This window comes from Chamaea fasciata, unplaced genomic scaffold, assembly GCF_029207755.1.
Source record: "Chamaea fasciata isolate MVZ Bird 193981 ecotype frontalis unplaced genomic scaffold, bChaFas1.0.hap1 SCAF_8, whole genome shotgun sequence".
NCBI classification, from domain to species: domain Eukaryota; kingdom Metazoa; phylum Chordata; class Aves; order Passeriformes; family Sylviidae; genus Chamaea; species Chamaea fasciata.
Window position 1 is genome coordinate 25,393,330 of NW_027094093.1, and position 19,579 is coordinate 25,412,908.

At 41.4% G+C, this 19,579-nt stretch overlaps 1 long non-coding RNA gene across 1 annotated transcript; it reads left to right on the forward strand.

Moving 5' to 3' along the window:
* Positions 1-6,352: 6,352 nt before the first annotated feature.
* On the forward strand, positions 6,353-17,454 carry LOC136293000 (uncharacterized). Its single transcript, XR_010722040.1, has 3 exons — positions 6,353-6,439; positions 16,036-16,146; positions 16,667-17,454. It is a non-coding gene; the product is annotated as an uncharacterized lncRNA (long non-coding RNA).
* The last annotated feature ends 2,125 nt before the right edge of the window (positions 17,455-19,579 follow it).

The following is a 19,579-nucleotide window of genomic DNA, read 5'->3' on the forward strand; positions in this document are numbered from 1 at the left end:
CAAGGAGTTCAGTTTATGGTTTTTGAAATTCACTGACTGTATGTTCTTACCTGTGTGGCCTCACCTCTGAGCCTTGGGCTACCTGCTAAAATATGTTGTAAGACTAAACCTGTAAATGTAATTCTGCAACCAGAATGTGCTTTGAAATCCACAGGGGATAGCTGCACTAGTAAGGGAAAGTGTTACAAGGGGTAGGAAACTCAGCTGCTCTCTTTGCTGTAGCGTTCTCCAGGTGAGTTTGATCCCGGACTGGAACGGGTTTCAGATTTTGTGGGTATTCTTTTTTCGCCCCTGCTTCCTTGTTTTTATTTTCTGGGGCATGGGATTTGGTTTTAGTTTAGTTATTTTTTAAATCTGTTTTTACACCTGAGACCTAGAATTTATTAGATTATCCAGCCACCTTTCCTTTTCTGCATTCTATTAAAGAACCTAAGTGTCTTTGGGGCACTTTGACATGTTGAGTCAAAAATTACTATAATTACCATGATCTCTGTGGAATTTGAAGTGCGCACAATTTATGCCTCAAGGGGCTTGAATCCTTGGTGAGTCTATTTTCTGAGACAGCAAGAGCTGTGAAATATACAACTCTTGATCTGCACTCAAGATCAGAGTCTGATTTGTATGGTTAAATAAAAAAATGCTGATTTATACAATTTGTTCCTGGGTCATAATTATGGTCTAGAATTAATTGAATAGCCCGGAGGTTTCACTACTGTACATGGCAATGATTACTAAAAATTGATTCTCTCCTATATTTCTTTATTAACTTATCTGAAAATGACATATAGTGAAGACCAGCTTTAAATATTGCTGTGCTGAGCAACTTTGTAAATTGCTATTCAAGCTGTTCATGTTGGTGGTTTTTTTGGGTTTTTTTCCTTCATTGACTTTTATAGGTGATTTATTATTATATAAGTGCCTGAGCTATACATTTAACCAGAAACACAGGAAGGAGGGTGTTCATGTTTCTGACTAAGGACATTACTCTGTTAGCCTTCTGGAACAAGATATTTGTGCCTTTTAGAAAGACAGGCTGGATTGCACCCTCCAGATGCGAGGACCTTGCACCCCCATGTGGCACCCAGCATGGTTGGGCTAGGTGCACACAAAAGCAACTGAGTTTCAATCTGCTTTTGGCCGCTTTGAAGATGGAGGTTTTGAGATGTTTGATCTCTGAATGGAGTGAGTTTAATGCATAGCTACAGAAATTTTTACTTTTTAAACTTTGTTGATTTTTATTATTCATTATTATTATCTCAATGGGCTTCTCTGAGTAGACTCCTAAATATGAGGTCTATTTTTGTCTGGAGCCGTCACTCAACAGGCGGCTCTTCAAATGCGGAGGTGGAGGCAATTACATGGAAATTCTCTGGAAGAAGAAAGAAAATAGCTGTGAAAGTAAGACCAGATCCTCTGAAGTTATAAAGCAAACAGTGAAAATAGAAGTAATCTTACCACTACTCTTTTGATACTATTGTCATATATGTTTAAGTTTTGTTATTGACATAATAGATATTTTTTTCTCATGCTCTGAAAAGCATATTCTCAAAACGTTTCATTCCACTAGTCCAAATGTTTAATTTAAATAAAGATTTTACCCCTATCATCAATAGTATTATTTCAAATATTACTCTAACTTTTAGACAGATGGGAAATTAGACCATACTCACTCCCCACAGACCCCACTTAGGCAAAATTTTTCCAGTGAAACTTTGCAATCAAGTTATTACTATAAAACTTTACATTTCATCGGGTCAGCACTTTCCCACAGCCTATTGTTTTACTGGGAAGTTTTCATCCAGTTCTTAATTTGCATTGAATATTCTAATTCCCAAGAAAAAATGAAAGCACTTCAACTGTGCGTGTCCTAAATCCCAGAAAAGGATTAGGGATATAGTCTTGTCTAGTATATTAGTGTATTCCCTAATTAATCCCCTAATTAGGGAAGTAGTCTGTTTTTTTTCTGATTCACAGGAATAACAGTCATAACTGATTGATTTATCTGTATTTCATCTGAGTTGTCTTGATTAGACAGTGGAATAAACCCTGTTTGTGACCTCACTGGGGCTTCTTTGGCTGCCTTTCAAAGGTGGTGAACTTGCTGCCTTCTTCACCTCCCAAAGCCACTAAGACTTGACCTGTGCTGGTGTCTGCCAGAAGGCACAGATCATGACTTGCTGCTCTCAGGTCTGTTGTAGCTAAGAGGGCAGATAAGAGGCTGGCACGGTTCTCCCTCTCCTTACCAGATGCCAAAATGATGGATGAGAGATAATGACAATTTCTTGCTTTTTCCCAGATTGGGAAGAGCAGGGCCTGGTGAAGGATATTCTCCTCTGTGACAGCAAACCCCTTGTAGATACGTCCATGATCTCCATGGTACCTCCCTGTCTGATGGCACCACTGAGGTCTGGCCTTTTGGCCCCTTGAGGCCCCTGTATTTTCACAAATTCCAGCTCTGGTCAGAGGAACAGATTTTACTTTACATCTCAACAACAGTCTCACTGTCTGTGTGCTCCATGCCTTATAGCACTTGCAGACTGCTGCTTCCTTGGCTTTGTGAGTTAGATCTGCTTGAGAAGGGTCCTCTTTTATCTTGTAGTAGGCTGTTCCCATGAGAAGTGAGCTGGGTCAGAGGTAAAGGCGCTGCCCATCCTTACAGCATGTGTTTACTTTCACGAAAGTAATTTGCAATTGCTTTGGAGAGAAAGGGCTGAAAGTGAAGGAATGTAAATAGAATATGGGGGTCTTCACCAATGGATGCGGAGACCTGGCAACAATTTGCTGGTTGCTTAGGACAGAGGCAGAGACAGAGTGTGGTGTATGTTGTTGTAACCCCCAACCTCCCCTCTGCATTCTCAGCCTAGAAAAAAGCCTTGATGAAGAGATGAGAAACTTTCTTGGCCTTTTACACCAGAAAAGGAGTAACATGGCAGAATAACCTCTTTTCTATAGCTGAAATAAAATGAGACTCTATTACTCTTGGGATACTCATGGAAGATTAGCCAAGTTTGTCTTTCTGACATGAAGGGAGTCTTCACACCAATTATTCACCCTTCCCTGCATCAATGCCACCTCTTCTTTTTCCTCTTTCTAACCCCTCTTAACTCTGCTGCAGGTTTCCTGGCTCTTGAGATCCTCAGGAGAAGCACAGCAACAGAATATTTTTTTTCACTCTGTTATTGTTTCCTCTTTTTTTTTTTTTTTGTATAAAAATGTGCAAGGATGTCGGACTGTTTTTTGGTTTAAGTGCTCTGGGCAAAGCTAGCATTCAAGCTATCAAACTATGAAGGGTCAGACTCTGCAGAATGTCTTCTAAGAGCTGTTGAGATATTTCTGTGTTTCTTGATGGGCTTGGATGGCTATGGAGGACATTCATCCCTTCAGGCAGAGCTGAGGATCAGGCCATAATTGGTGTTAAATTTAGGACAAACAGCCACCAGTGTTTGCTGGAGAGCAAGGAGCTTCATGCTGTGTTGATTGATGCTGATTTTCATTCCATTATTTCAGGATGTTCACTACATGCTATCAAGAGGCCAATTATCAAAGGTTGTTTAAAAGACACATCTCTGAGTACTGGGATTCATCATTAATTCAGGGGGTTATGCTTCTGCCTTTCCTGAGTTCTCTGTTCCACCCACAAACAAAACAAAAGCACTTGTTTTACCTGTATTTCCAAGTTTCCACATCTGAATGTTGTGCTTGGGTTCCTGTGGAATTTGGTTCTGTGCTTGATGAAGAATCACACTGTTTGAGAGAGTTTTGTCCTTTGCAGCAGCATTGGTCCCAGAACATCAGGCCTGAACAAAGAGGTAGCAGCAAAATGATGGCTCATTCCTGTAGTTTATACAATAGGCAACACTCCTGGATAAAATAGAACAAATATTTGGTTCAGTTCAAAATGGACTAACCACCACAGAATTATTAAAAAATCTTGCTAGCAAAAAACCACCCAACTAAACAACAAGTGGGGGGAGGGGAAAAGCAAGTTTTCTCCCAAGAGTGGAGCAAAAGATTGTGGTGCAAATTTACAAAACCTTGACACAGTTCCACTTGTGCCATTCCACTAACTTTAGCTGATGTAGAAGAGGCGCTGACCATCTGATTTAAACATACACTTTCAAAATATTGTGTGGAACCAAATCCTACTTTTAATCCCTGTGAACATCTGCCAGTAAGAAATGTAGGAAGTTTGTGGGTTAATTTGGAGCACTTTGGTGAATGTTGCTCCAAACTGTGCCCTTCCTGGTGGAAGAAATACGGACAAGTCCTTTGCCAGAGAGAACTCACATCAGGGAGGCCAGAGGAATTTTGAATCAGATGTCCAAAAAACTGGGATCCCTGCACTGACAGCCAGAGATGTCACCTGGTGGGGAGTGAGGAGGTAACTGTGGTGAGGCAATGCCACTGGCTTCATCCTGTGCCAGGCAGATGGGATCAGTATGACTTGTTCTTCCACCCTCAGCTCAGACCCTGCTGCATTCCCCAAGCTCATCAAGACATGATTAAAACTTAGCATTTATCCAAGTCTCTGCACATGCAAACTAATTAATAGTCACAATACCATGGTGAGGAAGATTAAAGCAATATTATCCTAATTTTACACATGGGGGCACAGAAGTGGAGGGGAATGCTGAGTTAGTACTAAAAGTGTCAAGCTCCCACACTCACAGACTCTGCCCCTGCTGTACTCTTTACTACGTTATGGATGTGTATGTATATAATGAGCTATCCATGGGGTTTTCAGGATGCTGACTTTGCTGTAAGCCTTGGTTGCAGTCACAAAGGTGGAAGTGTTCACCCAGTCCAAGAATGACTGTCTTTCAAATTTCAGCCTATCCCTAGTGCATCCTGCTTCCTTCCATTCAGGTGACTTCATTATTCTTTTAAATGTAATCCTATCATTGTGTGGCTAAAATTCATTCAGACTCTTTCTATAAAATCCCTGGTTCTGATCTGAATCTACAAGAAAGACTTCTGTGGTATGGAAGAGAAATCAGTCAAAGGAAATTCTCTCTAAAGGTACTTCCTCTATGATTGAGAGAGAGGAATTTTAAAGCCTACTTAATAAATTATTGTTAGAAAGAAATGAATTCTGTTCTATTCTGTAGGATTATCCAAAGTGAACTGTAAAAAATAGTACATTTTCTAAAAATTCTGTGCATTAAGAGAACTTGTTCTGTGTCAGTCTGTCCTTCCCATTGTTGCTGTCACTCTAAATAGACTTTGGCTTATGCTTTTGTTAGAATCAGTAGACAGAAACATATTTTCAGAGCAAAAATAATTTCATACAAATGTAACTTGGGTGAATTCCGACTAAAGAATAGGAATATATTCCTATTCCAATATTCCAACTAAAAATAGGACTATTTTCCTCTTTCAGCGAAGGGACATGAGTTCAGCTAGAGGTGATGTAGATGATTAGATGATGTGAAACCTATGCCCTCTGTTCTCCTTTTCTCACAGTATTATGCTGTATTGCCAGTTTCTTGTGTGATGTCAGCAGACACCCAGTGTTCATCCTTCCATGGATTCTGCTCCAGGTTCTTTGGATCCTCCAGATGACCCCAACACGCAATTGGGCTTTCTCCTTCCTTTTTTAAGGGGTTCCTCCCATGCAGGAACATTTCCAAGATCAGTTTTCTATTTCCTTTTCTGTATTACTAAGTATATAAATTGCTGCAGTATCCTCAGGGTTCACAGTTCCTGCAGTGCACGGATGTGATCCTTGTGATAGCACCGCTGTGAAGTTCTCAGTAGCTAATGGTCACATCCTACAGAGAGATTGCAGGCTCACCTGGGCTTCCTGGTGGCACTTTATGAGTCTCCAGCAATGCTCTCATAGGCAAATAAATAAGAATTCCCCAAGCACTGAGAGAGCAGAGGGCATTGCTGTAATGGGTCTCCAGGGCTTCACAATACAGTTTTATTACCTTGCTAAATATAACTGCTTGCTTCTTATTTGCCCAAGAGAATGAACAGATTATTTAAGGTATATTTTCCTTTTCTTTCCTCTGCCAGACAGACTGGCATGTGTGTGAGTGTATGTTTTTGTTTATACAGTATATTGAGCAATTTTGGTGGCTATTTGCCAAAAAAGATAATAATGTTGTAGCTTTAATGTCTGTTTATTTCTCCCATCTCTTCTCCAAACCTGTCTCTCGCCTCCCTATTGATTTAGTGCAGCCAGTGAAGTTTTACAGCCTGCATTTAAGGAGGCTGCTGTTTGAAATCCATGAGGGGCTGCTAATCAGAACTAACTGCAAGCATCAGGTGCAGTTGGTGACTCTGTCCTGGCCTATTGGCTTAAGAGAGCATGAAGGGCTAATTTCATGGCTGATAAAGCTTTCTGTCAGGGAGGCTTCCCAAACAAATGAGCATTGACTTTTCTTTACAATGGAAATAAAAATGGTCTTTTATCACAACTGCCCACTTGTGCAAGGTAAGAAGTCATATCCTTGTGGGCTATCACTGATCACTTGGGACTATTTGGGAGCTTGCTAAGGTACTCAGGCAAGTTTTACAAATGAATTTTGGAACTTAATTCCTCAGAGGTCATTTTCTCTCTTGAATTTCTTGGACTTTTTTTGATTTTAGGTGCAGAGGTGATAAAAAAGCCAGAGGCAGATCTTCTGCAGGCTTTGCAGCACTACCTTAGGGATTTTGTAGGAAATAGGAACCGGGTGCCTAAATCCCTTTCAGAATCTGAATCTTTATTGCTTTGCCTCTTTTGATTCACCAGTTTAATGTCTCCTTTAATGTCTCCTCTGTTTCATCTGACTAATCTCTTGCTGTTGACCACACTCTTAGGACAACCTTTCTGTTTCCCTGCTCTGCCAGAAGTATGGGGTTTAATTTCTGCTTGAAGGAAGCACCTATTTGGTACTCTTCTGAAGAAAAGTATACTGATTATTTTAAAGCACATGGCTAAGAGGGCCTTTCTCTGAGAGGGAATGAGGCCAACTTGATATCATTAAGGTATTCTTCAACTCATTCGGTCTCCACTCTGAGAAACTCCTTTTTCTGTTCTGTTTTTCTATTACACGTTTATCCTTTTTCTTCTTTTGTTTCTTGGAAGTATGATGTAGCAAGTAGTTAAGTGCACAGTTAGACTGATACTTTCAAGGAAATAATTTACTTGCATAAAATTAAAAAAAGTCCTCACATACTTCATGGAACATGGTGCTGAAGCTTTCAAAGTGGTATCATGTTTCTTTTGTTCTTTCATGTCTTGATGAAATGTAACTTCAGCCAGAAATGCATTTATAAATTATTTCTTTAAAGGACAGGCACTTTTCCACCAAAATGTTTATTTTGCCAGTGTAACTTCATTTTCACAGAAGGGGCTTGCCAGAAGAATGATGTCTATATATGCTGCAATTTTCTTTCCTGCAGCTTGTCAGTACACCTGAATGCTCTAACATGGACTTGGCTTTCAAATCAGGCTGTTGAACAGCTCAGCGAGACTGCAGTAGAAGTTTTTTACTATAAATCCACACAGTTTACTCTGGTCTTGTACTTTAAGCAGTCTCCCTGGTAGATCCAGCTACACCAGCTTGTTCAGGAATGGCAATCAAAGGTGCTGGATGTGAGGCAGACAGGTGCATATCGTTGGGATTAGAAACTGGTGTGCTGTGTCTTCACCCTGCCAACCTCTGAGTCACCTGGTACCAGCTGAAGCTTGTACCTAATTGTCTACATGGTTTTTTTTTTCCTTGCCACCCCTCCTGAGTGGCAAGCTTAGATTGAGACTTTTCCCCTGCTGTGGTCTGAATATTAGTGGTGATGTTTTTATAGCTGTTCTTCAACGCACACTGAGAAAAAATTGATGTTACTGGGAGACATTTCTCTCAGGACTAGATACAGACTTTGCCAAGGCTTTAGGGATGATGCGTCAGGACAGGGAGCAATGTATTCAAAATACCATATCACTTTTTGAATGTTCTGAAAATCACTTTTTGAATGTTTGAATACATTTAGGAAAAATGGTGCTGAAACAAGCTTGGATTTCTATCTCATTGTATGCTATTGTTAATGCAGGATACAATCACAGGTTGTAATTACAGTTTGTGCTATCAAACAGGGCTGGCTTTAGGCAGAATTTTGCCCTGGGGTTTTCACTGTTCCCCCCAGTGCCTGTAGGAAGACCTTATTTGCAGATTTCTTGCACTATAGCACAACTCTTTTCTTTGTGGTGCACATTTGTTTTCCAGTTAAATTAACAAACTTCCCACTTAAGCAAAAGACATTCTTTTGTTGGTGGGCTGTTTACTGCCTGCCTTGCTTTATGTTATGCCTGAGAATTGAAGGCTGCCCTGCAGCCAGGCAGATCAACACAGCTCTGCTGAAATAAATGAGTCTTCAGAGGACAATCAATGGTCATAATGTGCCTGGATAACTACAGTGACACCTCTAAAAATGTCAAATAGAGATACTGATCCTTTGCAGACATGATCTGCCGAATGGACAAGTTTCATACAGGGCTCGGCATTTCCATTTTAACCACTGGGTTCAAACAAATTTACAAGTTTTCCCTCTTTTCACCACCTTTATCACCTTATTTTTTTCTTTAAGCCTTTGCAAAACTATAAAACTATTTGAAGATTAAAATGTTTCGTGGTGAGAAGACAGATATGATTACAAATGAGAATACACCAACCCCCAAGGAAGCCCCGGGTTCCCCTTTCATCACCATTAAAAAACACTCCATATGAGAATATTTACTTCATAGTTAATGTCAGTGTATATTGTTTATGAATATGTAGTATACACTTACATTATCTGGAGAAATACACTGCATCCTTTTTTACTTCTTCACTTTCTCTTCTATTATGCTCCTTGTAATATGTTATTGCAAGGTGACTCAGGGCTTGCTTTGAAAAAAAAGAATATCATATTGCTCTGGTAAAGCAAACCTACCTTTGACTTTTAAACAGATGATAAGAAAAGTAAATTGAAAGATTAATTAGTTCTAATAGATAATTTTAATTTCATGTGCATTCTTCAAAAATGTACTCTGTGAGGTTGGAGTCTGTACAATTTACAGAGTATAACTTTACAGTTTTTGATTTCTCAGTTGAATACCATTTTGTGAGTGCTGCAATCATTCTTATTTCCAGTTGTTTGCTCTGGAAGAAAAACTGGAATCTGCAGAGACAATGTGAGAACAGCACATATCCTTCCTAGGCTAATGAACGTGTGATAGGTGTGGAAGAGGACAGCAGTTCCTATGAACTCAGGCCATACACTTGCCTAGGGTGTATATCAGACATCAGGCTCTAGGGTTTAAATTCAAGAGTCACAACTGATTTAGACCACCTGGGCTGCAGGACAGTCAGACAGTGGCTTCCAGGGCAGCCAACAGAGAAAAGCTGGTGTACCTTGTCCAGGGTTAAAAAAGAGGACCTGATACAGCACTGAGTGGGGCTGTGATGTGGGAGGCTTAGCAATTGATTCATCACTTCCTCTAATGTAAATGCCTGAGTCTCTCTAAGGTGCTGCAAAAGGTGCAGATGGGGTTGAATAGGGTCCTTGCTCCTGGCAGCTGGTGCTAACCCAACAGAACTGAGAAAGGAATGAGTTACTGTACCTACTCAGCATCCCAGTGCAGGTTTCAGTCCAGCTTAAGTACACATGTGCTGAACTAGGGCTTTAGGCAGCAGTTTAAACGTAAGTTCATGGGTGTTTTCTGTGTGTGCTGAAAGACAGAGGTAAGCTGAATCTCCCAGCTCAATATACACAAATCAAAGGAGTCCTTACTCTTCTCTGGACCTTAAACTTCTGCATGGTGAAGTGTCTGGGTGCCACAAGGTGCTCAACAGGGACTTTTCAAGACAAGCCAAGGGAGAACTACAAGGCAATTGCAAATTTAAGTGTAGGCTCTCCAAGTCCTGCTGAAAAAAGCAGCAAATGCTGTGTACAGTGCTCTCAGGAGAAAGATGAATCCCTTTGATGTGCCCTCACTGATTTTGGTGCATCACTCCAGCATTTTGTGCAACAAACAAGAAAGTGATAAAGAAGGCATTTGGATTTCTTGACAACTGTCACCTGCCATATGCCAAACTTAAAAACAGGCTTTTGTGGATTATATGTGCTGTCTCCTCTTGGCAGTCATGGCCATTTTAATGTTTCGATACTTTCCTATTTTCCACCTGGCAGATTTACCTCTTTTCCCAATGAAATTGTGTTTTAGCTGACTGGCAGCTTTTGCAATTTCCCTGTGCAGTGTGGAGGTCAGCAGGAGAGAGTAGCAATCCCTCGCAATGTCTCAAGGTTCTTTCTCTCTCTCCAAGGGACAAATGCACAGTGTTATAAGTACAGCCCTTTCTCAGCAGCATCTATAAACGGCAAATATCCTCAGTCCAATCTATTTCCCTATGTTTCTCTGAGAATTCCAAACTTTTACATTGTTCATGTGTCAGTTAGATGCAATTGGACAAAAAGAAACAGATTGGTAATGCCTACAGGGTTACTTTGCAGCACACAGCAGTGACCAGCCAGGTGCACACTGAAAAGAATATTTTATTCTCTTTGTTCTGACTGCTGGGATACCCTGACTAGGACACAGTTGAATTGTTTTAATGCAAAAGCCCAAGTTTCACTTAAAAAAAAATTAGCAAAGCCTTGAATGAATTACTGGCCTATTTGTCATCCTGGCATAGAAGGCATTTTCCATTTCTCCTCCTGAAGCTGTTCCATTTAGTTTAAATAATGAAATATTCAGTGAGCCACAGAAAAATACTGGCTCTGTAGCCTGGGGGGCTCCACTGAGTATGAGAAGCCCAGGTGAATAGGTTTATCACAGATGTATTGGCTATACTGGGTATGATCTGCTAAAACTGCCATAAAGGATTTTGCAGTCAAGGCTTTTGCAACCTAAAGAAAAGAAATATTGCAGAAATTTTTTCATCAGCTCTGTTATAGATGTGCAATACAAGTGATAGTTCGTAAGGAAATGGGAATTAGAAGAAACAGCGCTGTGAGTGCTACCACCCTGCACAGCATACCTCTCACTGAGCTGAGCATTTCTAGGGGATAAAGTTGGAAATTTCTTCTGAACTGTAACAGATTTGTGATTTCCTGAACTTGAAGGGGGTCCAGAAGTCTCCCAAGCCTATAAGCTATAATATACCAGAGCAGCTTACATTACTAGTAGCCAGAAAGGTAAACTGCATATAGATGAATACTGAAGTGGACTAGTTTGATACTACTCTCCTGAACTTCAGCAAGTGTGAAATGAAAAGTCATACAGAGGATGAAAACTGTTCATTCAATATATATATATTATAGAAATAATGTATAGAGATTACTTTTATTCCTTTTTTATAGCTAATTAATTTTTTGAACGACCAAAATGTCTAAAAAATAAAAATATATTATAATATACTAAACTTACTCTACTCCTAAAAGGGCATAAATCACATGGTCATCACAGCCTTTAGAGATGTTCAGCAGACCAATATGTAGCTCTGTATCTTCAATTGTAATAAATCTTAAATTAATGTGGGAGCAGAGATCCTGGAATAAAAGAGAAGTTGAAGAATTTTCTATTAGTCTGGGTTTAATGAGAGGCATATCATATCTCCCCAGTTAAGGCATTTGTACTTTCTTTGCAATTATCATTACAGCTAATTAACAGTAAATGCTCACATTCACCAGCTATACTTAAGAGGTGATGATACCAAGGAGGAGTGGAGGGAAAGAGAGATGTAAATTTTTAATGCCTTATTTGCCTTACGTTTGCATGGGAACCCTGAATAATTGATGGTAATGGTGGTTAACCCTGAGCCCATCAAAAGGATCTTTACATGTTATCCATTCCCCAGCCTCCTCCATAACAGCTTTCCCTGACACACAGAGTGGCTTTTTGAGGCACTGATCTGTGATGAGAGTTGTTAATACCAATTAAGGATGTTGATTGACAGCTACTCTCTATACAGAGGTTTCCAGAATGTGCTGTGGCTCCCAACCCTTCCCCAGCTTCTTGTCACCAGGGCTGGAGGTTGGTGTCCCCTCAGATTTGCCATCTGATCAGCTCAGGGGAAGGCTGTAACTTGCTCCAGTCACAGTCAACCAGCTGAGCTCAGGGGGTGTCAGTAGAAGATTTTTACATCTTGGGACCCTGTAACTGGAGTGAGTCAGGGAATGATGGCACAGCCGGCTCAGCTGGCTGTGACCTTCTGCATGAGGCTGGCCAGATGTTTCCTTCAGCTGGACAAAGACATGTGAATTAAGACGTTCAGAATCTAGTGAAGCCAGCTGGACTCTCGGGTTACACTTGTACAAAAGTGAAATGAGAAAGGAACTGTTCCCTTGACCTAGGGGCAAAATGCCTAAACTTCTTCCCTTTCTCACAAATTGCAATTGTCCATAGGGCTTAACAGACACAATTTCTGGTCCAGTCTGTTTCCTAAGCTTCAGCAAAAGCTCCCTGGAACATGCAAAAACTGTGTTAGAGAACGTGGTGGAAAAAACCCTAAACCAAACCAGATTGGTCAATGAGTCTTGCTCGATCTGCTGATATTGGGATAACCACTGTGGCACCTCAGCTGTCTAATGCACAGCTGAAAGAAGCTGTCCTGTTTGTAGTCTCTACCAGAGAATACTGGGCTGGGATAGTGCTCCAGTCACCCAGTTTGACAACCTTGTTCAATTATTTCCGAACATCATAGGGTGTCCTGGAACTGTCAGGGAGCTCCCAGAGTTAGATATCAGAGCCAGGTCAGATTTGGCTCTTTGACTGCTGAGATGTGGGCCTGCGATAACCTTGTAGCATAGAAAACTCAAGGCCTGGGACACTGCCTGTATGAGATTGCTTTTTGAACTTAAAGTGGAAAGGAGGGTGTACTAAAAAAGTTCTATCTTGGTCCATGAAGCTGTTTTACTATTTGGGGCTCTTAACACTCTCCAGTAACAGCCAAGATAACTGGAGGAGTTCCTCACTTCACCTCCAAAGCAAACCTTATCTGAGGGGTCTGATACACTGTTTAGCCTCCCACACAAGAGTGTAGAGATGGAGCATCACCTAATCCACCTTCCCTGGTCTGGCAAGTTTATGGAGCTGAATTTTAGTGCATTTCTAAAATGCTTGTGTAGTCTAAACCCTGGGCAGGCTAAAAGCAAGCTAGGAGCTGTTGGATACACAATGAATTGACTGGATCTCTGCTGTTGGTCAGGAGGAACCAGATGTTTGATTCCATGGGTCCAGCAAGGCGCCTCAGCTCCTAGTCACTAAGGCTCAGACAGTGGGCAGGTGGGCAGCATTTTTGGGCCACTGCACTTTATGCTCCCTTCGCATGAACACTAAGTTATGACTATTTTGTGTATTGTATTCAAACAGTGTGAGATTTGGGGCTGATTCAGAGCCTCTGGTGAAACGCTTTGCTCTGAAACACTTAGCTGAGGCTGGCTTTGTGGAGCTCTTCTGCTCCATAATAAAAAGCAGAATAAGCTGACCTTTTGTCCCTCACAGCATTAGTCAGCCAAACTGGAGCTGCTGGAACTGGCCAGGTTCACCCAGCGAAGTGTCTCCTGTCCTTATCCCCCACTTTCTGGCAGTGACCAGAGGCAAATGGCAGGCAAAATTCACTGCCAGTGTTTGCTCTTCTCTCTGGGGAGACAGGGAATAGAGGTAAAGCCTTCACTGCTGCCATTTGCTCCCAGGCAATTTGGATGTATGGGTATCTTCTTAGGTCGGCTAACCTCACTAAATTTTAACCTTCTTCTGGCCTTTGAAAGCCCCTAAGAAGAGTGATTTATAATTCAAGTCTCTGTGTTATACCTCTGCTCTCCAAAAATGCACCTTTTGCTCTCTGGACCAGGGACAGAGCCTGTGGTTGCTGACACGTGCATTGACCCTGGTGGCAGCTATAGCCCAGCATTCTGCTAAAGCCTGGTGCTTTGAAGTGAAGACATGAATGGAGAGGCCCGACTCGAAGGACACAGTGGTATAAATCTTCCTGTATCCCACAGGCCAGATAAACAGCACCTGGTGAGATGGGCAGGAGAAGATGGAGAAAATGTGACAAGCTGAATTAAATAGCACACTTGCTACTTACTCCAACACCCAGTAGTCTTATACAAATACTTTGTTTTTTTTTTCTTTCTGCTGCCTGGCTTTGAGAAAGGTTTTTTTCAGCAAGTTACTGAGATAGAGCACAACAGCTATTTTCCTTTCTATGTGTGTTTTTCCCCTTGCAGGGCTTTTTGCCAAGGGAGGAAAACTCATGTAAATACATAGGATAGCCACTCAGGAAAAAAGATGTGGATTCAAGGGTATTTATTCAACTCAAAGTCCTGGATGCAAAAGTTAAAGTTTTCAGGGCTTATCAAGGAGAAACATATTTCTCCTTTGTGAGAGACACTGGCCTGGAAACTCTTTCTGGGATGGTTCCATTTCAGATCTCTTCCCATGTGACGGTACTTGTTCACTGCTGGGACCTTCCTCAGAGTGCGGTGAGGGCACAGGTAGATAGGGATGGGTGGGCTTCTCTGGTACCTCCAAGGAATTGATTACTTCCTCTTCTGTTTCTGAAGAAATAATCCTGCTTCCTAGAACAGAGTTGAGGTGTTACAGGAAGGCCATCAGGGATGGGTGGATGGTGGAAAAACACTTCTGAGACCCACATTGCCTGCTAGCATTAGTCTCATTGAAACAGCTTGGTTTTGCTTTGAATTTGGGTCTGCATCAGTAGAGCTGCTGGGGAAGAAAGCTGTCATCAGTGGACGCAAATCCTGCTGTACTTGAGGAAGAAGAAGTCACTGGCTTTGGTGACAGGTGAGGACTCCCGTGGGAACACAGTCCTCCTCACCATTTACAGCCCCCTCCTTGGCATGGGGTCTGCCGAGAAGAAAAACTTTCCACCTCTTTTCTAGATCCACATTTAGAGGATCTGTTGTGCTTTGGGCTGTGCAAACCAACAGTGAGATAGGCCAGGAGTTACTGAGGGAAAGGAAAAAAGGTTTCCTTTTGTCTCCAGTACACCACCATGGCTGTTGAAGCATCTATTCACCAGCATGGGTAAGGGAGGCTTTCACTTTGTGGCTGCACCAACCTCTGAGAGACATCTCTGTGTCTGAAGAAATTTACTTTTCAGTATTAAAAAAACAACAGGTAGGACAGAAAAGTTGAAGGAAATGTTGTGTCTAATCTGGCTCAGTGATGATAAACCTTTCCTCTGCTCCATCTTAATAAAGCTGTAATCGGCAGTGACTGTTTTTTGATTTCCCATGTGTGCCAGGAGATACTCCCCCTCCCTCTTCAAGGGCTGGGTTTCATCTTGGCTTTATTTGGTGAGAGGCAACTGAAGTTTAGCACATACTGACTGTGTAGCCTGCAGCACTTTGGGTTGTAATGTGGGGGCTGCAGCACTGTGCTGAGCTGGGAGGATCAGCTGCCATGTTCAGGGCTCCAATGAAGAAGGCTGATAAGGCACCAAGGGACACATCTGCACCTGTGAGAAGGATGCAGGATGGAGCAGGGCAGAGGAAAAGGGATCAGATGCTTTCTGTTGTTGAAATTGATGTGAAGCCCCCTGGACTGTGGTTAGAATAAGAGAATTTTTCTCTCTAGTGGTGCTAGAGCAGATGCTAAACCAGCTGGAGAAAAGATTTGCTTTGGGCTGGTTGGCTGAGCAGGAGTAAGAGGCTGCCTTGGAGGCATGGCCCAGGGAATACACGAAGCTTGTGGTAGTTTCTGGCACTACAAGGAAAACTTATGCCACAAACAACTCAGGGGCAAATGAAAGTTGCCAAGAAATGCCTGACAACATTCAAGGGCTGTCTAATTTTGGTGGTCACGGCCATTAGAATAAAGCATACATTTACTTTCAAGAGCCCTTCAAAGTTCTTTATTTCGGGAACTCTGATGCTGCTCCGGCCACTGTTCAGTCACTTTGGGTTTAAGTTGGATACTTTCCTTCTGCCACCTCCATCTCCTGGGTGGTCTAGCTGGGAGAGGTGGATTGACATTGCTCCCTTTGTGCAAAGATCACGCTGGCATTTGTCCTGTTTAATGGGATGTTAACTCTGTCTCCACAGTGTCTGGAGCCATGTGGAGAGCAGGCTGCAGCCTATGGAGAGATGCCTGGTTTACCTTTAAACTAACTGGATTGTGGGCTGCAAAAAGCTCAAACTAATTACAAATTCTAGGTAAGGACTTATCAGACCTTTTTTTCATTATCCTCTCTTAAGTGGATTAGACCATGCTGGTAGAAATAGTACAGTCATGGAATGAGTGTAAACCCAGGCCAGATCTGAATATATTTGCCTAGTTATTATACACAGAGCAATGAGAGGCAGCAGGATTCCAGTAATAGTCAACTTAATGTGTTGTTAGTTTCAAGTGATTGTACATCTCTTCCCTGCAGAAGAATTGTTTGCAACACAAGCACATTATATTTAGGAATAAATGAAAACACACTCTAAATCACAGCATTACTGTGGATTCATTTTCTGTCTCCTGGGGCATTACAGGTCCAGTGAACTGATTCTGGATGAATTCTGCTTCACTGGGACACTGTATGCAGTGCAAGAGCATCTGTAAACCTTTCATAATGCATTACATGTAATTTAAAAAGATCTATGCCTATAAGGGGTACCTTTCATCCAAAAAGAGTGAATTTCTTGCCAACTCTCCATTGTAGACTTCATTTTCTCTTTCCCATTTCAGGAGATACACTTAAAAAAAAAGTCACAGTGACCTGCTGTCTAAAGGAAAAGGCTCCTGTTGATCAGAGTATGGCATACCAAAACCTGAACTGTTTTGGGTCTGCTACTTTTGAATTGTGAATCCTAGGAATAAAATTAAGGAGAGTGTGAACAAGAAGAAAGGTACTGATCACTCTGAACATTTTGGGAATATCTTTCACAGCTTCATGTCTGATTTTCAAAGCAACTTGCCTTAGAAACCATGTAGAGTTCATAATAGATGCATTAAATTCACTAGGAAGGGAATCGGCTTTGTTGATCAGTAAATTGAGTTTACTGTCCTAGCAGAAAAAGGAGCATTTGACAAGTTGCTCTCCAGTGATCTGGATCCCTAAAGGACTCATCATAGACTATGAAAGATCTGTAAACATCTCAAATAACAACTTAAAGCCTTCTTTTTTATCAAAAAGAGAAAAAAAAATATTCTGCCCTTTTTCCTTATGGAAATTGCCTTAAAATATTACCTCTTTGCTGGGACTGACAAGTCTGTAAGTGAAAATAAATAGGTAAAATTACAGTTTGCCTGAAACCTCACCAGCTGTGCTGCTGCCTGATGCCTCCCCAGCTACCACAAAACAACTCCTAAGTCAATTAGGCTCCTGGCAGAGCTTTGTGTACAGTTGATGGGAGCCGCTGCATTTTTTGAAATTTGGGCTCTCTTTTTATATGTTAACCATCACGCTGAATTTCTTGGGGCTCTGATGGATGTTTGTAGAAATAACAATGTTCTGTTTAATGGTGTTATCTATAAGGAAGGATCCAAAAGATCAGAAAAATAGAACAGACTTTCTCAACCTGAATTGAGTTTTCTACCAGTGTTTCTTTACATGCCTGTGTCTTTTCCCTCTTTCCTCTGCTTACATCTATAGCCTGGAGCTAGTAGTTTCTTTAAGGTTTTCAAAGCCACTTTCCCCTTCTCCAAGTATGTTTGTTGTGGGAGACACAAAGAAAGGACTGGACACCAGTGAATGAATAGCAAGGAACTTCTTAAAATAGAGTAAAATAGAAATACGCATCTGAAGAACGTCTGTAAATTCAAACCCAGAGTTCATAGAATTGTTTTAAAGCCCAATTCCATCACAGCCTTCCCACTTGGGTTAGGGCACATAGCTTAACCTGTCCCACACTGCTATGGGGCCCCAGCATGTGTATTAGGAAATATTTTTAGCCTTAATTTTAGCCATGAAAATGTCTCAGCATATCTAGGGGCTCATTGAAGTCAACAGGATCAAGAACAGAATTTAAACTGAAAAAGTATTTAAGTGAACTGAGAGGCACTACCTCTCAATAGGGAGATCCTCCCCTTTTTGGAGGATTACACTTCCAACTTCAAATGTCCCAGATCTCCCAAGAACTCAGATGGTCTCATTTTCAAGTCTTTACCCTACCAGGAAAGGTAACCTTTGTTTTTGGTTTTCTTTATAATGAGCAAAGTAGATTTTTTGTGTCTGTTTCCCTTGCCCTTTATGCCATTAAAATTTAAAACAAAACTGTCACCTTATTTTACAAGCAGGTTCCATGTTCTTTCTTTAATCACTTAGTTCCACTGATTTAGACACTTTCCTTTGTTTTTCATAATTAGCCCTGCAGATTAAGAGCATGAGAGTTTCTGCAAAGGCTTATTAATTATTGGCAAAAATTGTTCTCAGCAGAATTGTAGATGATTTTAACCTAAGTCTGTGGAAGAAGGGAGGAGGGAAGCACCGACTGATTTTGTTCCTCTTCCTCTTGCAATCTGACATATGTGTAATCTGAAACATTTATTGACAGATAAGTTTACACCAGAACCCTTCGTGTGCTCTCTTTTAGCTCCCTTCTAATCTCTAGCCAGCTGCAAGTGGATACCTCCTCTTGGAAACCTTCCCCTTTGCTTCCTTTTCCAGATTTTCCTCTTGTTGAGGCAGTTGGTCGCTCCACAGACATTGTTCTCTCAAACTCCCTTTTTTACTGTTCCCTCTCTATCATTTAAAGGGATAAAATCTTATAGTTGCCTTGTCTGAGAGCCAAGACACCAACAAGGGACCTATATTTTGATGGCACATTAAACGGTGTCACTGATAGAACTCTCAAGCAAGAGTCAGAGAATCCTGTAATGTCCACAAGGGGAGGCTTTGGGTAAGGGCTTCAATCACATCTTCACTTGTGCTAGGTTCTCTCCACAGCTGCTGTGTGTAGACATATTCTTTTTTACAAAAACAACGTAAGGTGGGCTGGGTGAAGCTTTACAGCACACGATATTCTGGGAGATGAACCGTGAAGTCTTCAGAAATAAAGTAAAGGCTTGTTTTACATGAACAAAAAAAGCCACACTTGCAGAAAAAAAGGTACTTCAGACTCCCCTTGAGACAAATGTAATTAAAGATAATATATGCCAAGAACTGAGGTAAAGAATATCCAGAGGAAGCCATTTGTCATGCAGAACAATGACGCCCTATTTTAATTGGTCTCACAAAACCCAGTAAGTAGGCCATGTATTTTGACATCCGTCTACTGACACCTTCTTAATCAATCAGCTGTTGGAATACGTGCAGATATCATTCTCAAACAATGGGAACTCTATGGCCTTTTTACAAGATGTACCTGGAGGTGTAATCAGCCACTTTCCCCAGGTGTGAAGGGTATGGGAACAGGGTTGTTGAATAGCTGCCAGCTCTGTAACACAGGCAGAGTGTGCAAAAGACAGTGCTTCAGTGTGAGGACAGCAGTTCAAGGAGGGAAAATATTTGCTGATGATCCCCATTCCCAGCCCTGTACAAGCATACACATATTCTCTCCTGAAAAGCAGTGATCAACCATTGCACAAGTGAATTCTTGTTTGTGGTGTGGTTTGTGAGATGTAGTTACATGCACAGGCTCAGGGCTGCTGGAGCTCTTG